This window comes from Nelumbo nucifera, chromosome 1 (assembly GCF_055504915.1).
Source record: "Nelumbo nucifera cultivar China Antique chromosome 1, China Antique-T2T, whole genome shotgun sequence".
Taxonomy (NCBI): Eukaryota; Viridiplantae; Streptophyta; class Magnoliopsida; order Proteales; family Nelumbonaceae; genus Nelumbo; species Nelumbo nucifera.
This window is the reverse complement of record NC_142649.1, coordinates 123409612-123416457: the sequence shown is the minus strand read 5'-3', so window position 1 is coordinate 123416457 and position 6846 is coordinate 123409612.

Genomic DNA, 6846 nt, shown 5'->3' with positions numbered 1-6846 from the left:
TTCGATCCAAGGGGTTTTGGTAAGCAAGAAGGGTTCCTGCGATTTGAGATTAGATCTCATACTCTCCAGAAAAGAAAACAGTTCAGCCTTTTCGTTTCTGGAAATCTCCTCCTGCCGCCGCCATCTGCATTATTGGAAGATTTGATCTTTGCAGAAAAGAAAGTCAAGAAACCAGTTCTTGACATCAGTCTTGCAAGAAAGACTGGAAGAATTCAATGTTTAGTACATCCAGGGGATTCTTGTGAAGGATCCAGTGTGTAGGACGCACCCTGCTGGTTCTGTTCCATCCACAGCTGTGTCATCTTCAGCAGGGACAGATCTTGGAGCATTCTTTGGGCGTGAACACCAACTTTGGGAGATACTGCTTCTCCGGATCAGGTATAATCCTCCCATTTATCTTTTGGTACAGATCTGGTTTGATTAGGGTTCAAGTAGATCCTTGAATATTGTATTCTAAATTCAGGGAATATGATTCCCAGTTGGGAGAAGGTAGGAAATTTTTGAAATTCGCCCCACCCATTCCGCAACCTTTATGGCGTCCATCAGATGGATCCTACCATTCTTTCAGTGGTATCAGAGCCACAGGTTCGAATCTTGAACCAAAAGAAAATCAGATCTGACCCTGCGCAGATGGATAGAAGGTGTTCTTTCAAGATTTGCGCAGATTGTTTTCTTTCTTTCAAGAAACTGTTTCTTGTTAAGGGCGATTGATCTGAAATTAATTTCTATTAAATCCAAAATTTATTTGGAATTGTTCTTTATTTATTTTGATTTAATGGACTATTCAAACCTGGAGATCGCAGTGCAGTTTTAGCGCAGATGGTCTGCGCACCCTTTTTCTTTTCTATTTATTTATTTCATTCAATTCGGTTTGTAAATAATTTTTTTTATTTTTAGACTGAATGTATAGGATTTGATCAAGAATGTAATTAATAGACATAGGATTTCTGTTATTTTTCTTGATTAAAGAAGATGGAAGGAGATGGCGGCGCTGGAGATTTGCAGATGGAGAAATCATTTTCTGCGATTTGCAGTTTATGAAACTGCAACCCTTGTGATTAACCTCTGTTCTGCAGGTGGTGCGAACAGTCCATAATTGTTTTTTGTTTGCTAGAAATCAAAACTATTAATTTCAGATCATTCAATAATTAATTCTTGAATTGAAAATCAGTTTTGGACCATTTCGGACTAGATTGGACCAAAACTATTTGGACCGAATCTGGGTTTCGAAAGGGGCTGTTTTCAGTCCAATTGTCTCACACTTTTGTTCCAAATCTGATGTTCAATTACAGGGATTAATTCGGCCCACCTGTAAAGCCCAGTTTTAAAGGGTTAAAACTGCAAAAGCCCATTATTGTGAGATAAGCTGTATGGGCCGAACTGCTATCTGCGATTCAGCCCATACACCTAGTGGACATTAATCGTTAATGACTTGGTTTTTAAATGGGCCATTGAATGGGCTTTACAGCAATTAATTGATTGGATCAATTCCTCCTTTACATGTGATGTTTGGATGTTTGATGTGCTGCGACCATGGGCCATAAGTACTTGGCCCGTGATGACTCGTTAGTGGCTCTTGCGCACACCATGGCTGAATGCACATCATTGCCATGGTGTCCCTGAAGGTCATTGGATGACCCCCTATTTGCCTGGTGGGCCCCACAACCCTGAAAAGGGATGCGTACGGAACCCCTAGCCGATTAAGGCCCACCAGAAATCTGACTTTATGAAAGTCAGTGGGAGCCACTTTGGTTTGACCTAAATTAGAACTAGGGCGTAATTTTGTTCCCTCCAGCAAATATGAATGCAAGTGATAGGGAGGTCCAAATGATGGACTCTCTAAAGGCCTTCCGTCATTAGCACAATGATGGGTCCATCAGTAATGAGGAAACGCACCATAAAATTGAGCTATCCATTTGCTGTTGGATCTGTTAGAGTGTTTCATAAGATGATAGGGGCGTCATAGACCGATGTGGGAGGGGCTTCACCAGAAAATGGGAACTCTCTCACGGTACCTTGGCGTAACCTGAATATGATGGGTGTGCACTCACTGGACAGAAGGGTTTACCTGAAAACGGCTCTGAACCTTGTCTGACAGAGGCCAAAGGGAAACTCATTTGATGAGTGGATATGATCCGTCACAGAAAGGTGGTGGGGTTATGCAGCTGAAACAGTTGGCTTCACGCACCCCATGTGATTTCCCACATTTCCAGAGACATTTCGTCGTTTCCGTCACTGAGATAGGAGGGAAATCTCAGAGATGAACAAATGGGAATGGAACATAGATTAAAAGCCATATCTATGTAGGTAAACATGAATCAAACTAAGGTTGTGGACTAATGATTTTGCTGTTTTATCAGAAAATGGCAAACGGTCAATTTCCAAAGCTTCTAGACGATAACAAGCTTAAGGGCCCAAACTATGCCGACTGGTACAGAAATCTTATGCTGGTCCTAACTTCTGAAAAGTTAGACAAGGTAGTGAAAAATCCTGCCCCGGAACATCCGGGTGATAGGGCTTCTGAGGCCCGTAGGAGGGACTACCAAGATTGGGAGGATAAGAACTCCCTAGCCCGCTGCTTTGTCATTGCCTCATTAGACAACTCAATACAGAGGCAGTTCGATCAGATCGAACTTGCCAAGGACATATTGGACAGTCTAAGGACAATGTATGAGGAGCAGAACCGTTCTACTCGACAGAAGGTCCTGAAATTGTTCATGACCGCGCAGATGACCAAAGGGCAGAAAGTTCATGACCATTGTCTTCGGATGATGGGATACATCAATGAACGTGAAGCTCTTGGATCCGGGCTAGATCTTGGCACGCAAGTGGATGCCATCCTAAATTCTTTGCCCTCTTCCTTCAATGCGTTCACTATGAACTACAATATGAATAAGCTGAATGTCAGCGTCCAGGAACTCAGCAATATGTTGCAGAGGGCCGAGGATTTACTCAAGAAGGATGAGCCTGTGGTTATGCTTGCTGAAGCTAACAAATCGGGCAAGAGCAAGAGAAAGGCAAAGAAGCCCCAGAAGAAGACTACCAAACCCAAGAAGCAGAAGAAGAACAAGGCATCTGATGTCTGTCACTTCTGCAAGCAGACCGGCCACTGGCAGAGGAACTGTCCTACCTACCTGGAATCTAAGAAAGGTAATATCGAAACTTGTGTCATAGAAACTAATATGTTAGTTACTTCTGTGTCCTGGTGTGTTGACTCCGGGGCTTCAACTCATGCGTGTAACTCACTGCAGGGGTTCAAAGTTAGCAGAAGGTTGAGTGAAGGTGAAGTGACACTGTTCTTGGGAACTGAAAGAATGGTAGGATCCATCTAATGGATGCCATAATGGTTGCGGAATGGGTGGGGCGAATTTCAAAAATTTCCTACCTTCTCCCAACTGGGAATCATATTCCCTGAATTTAGAATACAATATTCAAGGATCTACTTGAACCCTAATCAAACCAGATCTGTACCAAAAGATAAATGGGAGGATTATACCTGATCCGGAGAAGCAGTATCTCCCAAAATTGGTGTTCACGCCCAAAGAATGCTCCACGATCTGTCCCTGCTGAAGATGACACAGCTGTGGATGGAACAGAACCAGCAGGGTGCGTCCTACACACTGGATCCTTCACAAGAATCCCCTGGATGTACTAAACACTGAATTCTTTCAGTCTTTCTTGCAAGACTGATGTCAAGAACTGGTTTCTTGACTTTCTTTTCTGCAAAGATCAAATCTTGCAACAATGCAAATGGCGGCGGCAGGAGGAGATTTCCAGAAACGAAAAGGCTGAACTGTTTTCTTTTCTGGAGAGAATGAGATCTAATCTCAATTCGCAGGAACCTTTCTTGCTTACCAGAACCTCTTGGATCGAAATCTGATTTCCCTCTCTTGGTTCATTCGAAAATCTCCTCTCTTTTCTTCTTGATTAAGAAATCTCCTAATTAGGAGTTATCCCAATCCAAATCAGTATTTGGATAGGGGATAATCTTAATCCCTTTCCCAGATAGAGTTAGCTTACTCCTGATCTTATCAGGAGGTTACCAGATTCAAATCTGATTTGAATTTGGTCTCTAAGAGTGGATAAGGCTAAAAGCCCAATCCTTTTTGCTAACTTCAATCTCAAATTCGCCCCATTGATGGGTGATCATATCAGCCCACTTCGAAATGGGCTTTTGGCCCATTAAGTATTCAGTGTTTAATTAGTTTCCAATCTGCTGCCCAGTTGGGCTTCTTTGTATGGCGTGGGACCCAAGCATTGATCTACACACCAGCCACATGGGTTCGGCCCAGCCTTTAATACAAGGCCCAGCCAAATTCACTGAAAATCTCAATGAACCCCTTGAGTCCATCGTATGAACCCTATGGGCCCAACACTTAAATTAAGTGGTCCCTGGGCCAAGCCATCTTATAAAAACCCAGGGACTGTGGGCAGGTGCAAGATTAGCCCATCAGGTATTATCCTAAATGGTCTTACACTTAACCTCTCAGCCCTTAATGATCAAGCACTGCCCGACAAGAGAGGACCTCTCCCTCGGCTGCAAGGAACAGTGCCGCACTCTCCTCTCACATGGATCCCGGGAATTAAAACCATTTGCAAACATTTTGAAACCGTACATATATATGTAAATATATTAATTTTGCAAAAACAAAATTCCAACGATTGAAATCAACTGCCGGCAGTTTGGTTTCCATCAGAGAGAGTGCATTCCCGATCATTACCCTTTGTCCGACAAAGTGGCCGATTCTGTCACTATGACCACCCACTCAGATGAATTCTCAAACTGCCCCAACATACCCAGGTTTTGATCCCCACTAAGGATCTCACTGATTGGCATATCAAAGGCAGCCTGATCCAGCACCTAGTGAAGTGTCATAATCGAGTCTACGGGTCAGGTGTAACTTTCCAGTTTTGCCCATCTATCTCCAAGGTCCAGGGCAAGACTGGAAATCTGGTCCGGTTCAAGGATTCAAGTAATCCCATGCTGTATGTGCCTCGGGTCTTACCTTGATGGCTGAGACAGGCCATCCCAACACTTGGTGGCACACCAGTATCAGCCTTGACAGGATAAATCTCCCCAGACTTATCCAACGGCTGTGAACATTTAAAACTAACATGAGTCTCTACAAATGTCCAGTTTTAGGGTTTTACACAGAATTAAACCAAACAACATGAATCAAACATGCACTTTATTTATTTCCACTAAATAACAAAAGTACATCAAAATGATTGAAGCTAAGGGCATACAAAACTGTCTAACAGCTCCCACTTGCACTTAGGTCCAATCTGGTACAAGCCGGAGTCCCATACTTTCCACGTGTTTCTCAAACACCTTCTGTGTCAGTGGCTTAGTCAATGGGTCTGCCACATTATCCGCTGATGCTACCTTTTGAATTAGGACGTCCCCTCTACCAACGATCTCCCGCAGTACATGGTACTTCCTCTCGATGTGCTTTGACTTCGAGTGGGCCCGAGGCTCTTTAGCCTGGGCGATCGCTCCATTGTTGTCACACAACAACGGGATGGGTGATGTGCTGGATGGAATCGCTCCCAATTCGTGTATGAATTTCTTCATCCACACGGCTTCCTTGGCAGCTTCACTTGCGGCAATGTACTCGGCCTCGGTTGTGGAGTCTGCAGTGGACCCCTGTTTGCTGCTTTTCCAGCAAACAGCACACGATCCTATCGTGAAAACATACCCAGATGTAGACTTTCTATCATCTGGATCCGACTGGAAATCGGCATCGGTATACCCTAGAACTTGCAGTGAACTACCATCGAATACCAGACAAAACTCTTTCGTCCTTCGAAGGTATTTGAGTATGTTCTTCACAGCAGTCCAATGCTCCTGTCCTGGGTTTGCCTGGAATCTGCTTACCACACTCACCGCCTGAGCTATGTCCGGGCGAGTGCACAACATGGCATACATGATGCTCCCCACAGCTGAGGCATAGGGAACGTCTCTCATGCTCTCAATCTCCTCAGAAGTCTTGGGAGACATCTTCTTGGAGAGAGTGACTCCGTGCCTGAAAGGAACGTTTCCTTTCTTGGAGTTTTCCATGCTGTATCTTTTGACAATTTTGTCAATGTAAGCAGCCTGGGATAATCCAATTATCCGCTTCAATCTATCTCTATAGTGTCGAAGACCCAGTATGTATGAAGCTTCTCCAAGATCTTTCATGGAGAACTGCTGTGATAGCCATACCTTGACCGAAGTCAACATTCCTACATCATTCCCAATGAGTAGGATATCGTCCACATACAAGACTAAAAAGGTGATCTTATCCCCACTGGATTTCCTGTAAACACACGGCTCATCCGGATTCTGGTCAAAGTCAAAGGTTTTGACTGCAGAATCAAAACGGATGTTCCAACTCCTAGAAGCCTGCTTAAGTCCATATATGGATCTATTAAGTTTACATACCATGTGTTCCTGACCAGCAGCAATGAAGCCTTGCGGCTGCTGCATGTAGATATCTTCACTAAGATCTCCATTCAGGAACGCTGTTTTGACATCCATTTGCCAAATCTCGTAATCATGGTACGCTGCTACAGCTAGCAGGATCCTAATGGATTTAAGCATGGCCACCGGTGAAAAGGTTTCCTCATAGTCGATGCCTTCTTTCTGAGTATACCCTTTCGCCACCAAACGAGCTTTAAAGGTCTCAATCCTGCCATCGGGGCCCTTCTTCCTCTTGTAGATCCATTTGCAACCAATTGCTTTTACCCCGGAGGGCGGATCCACTAGAGTCCAGACTCCATTGGTCTCCATTGAGTCCATCTCGGCTCTCATGGCCTCCACCCACTTCTGGGAGTCTATGTCTAACATAGCTTCCGCGTAAGACA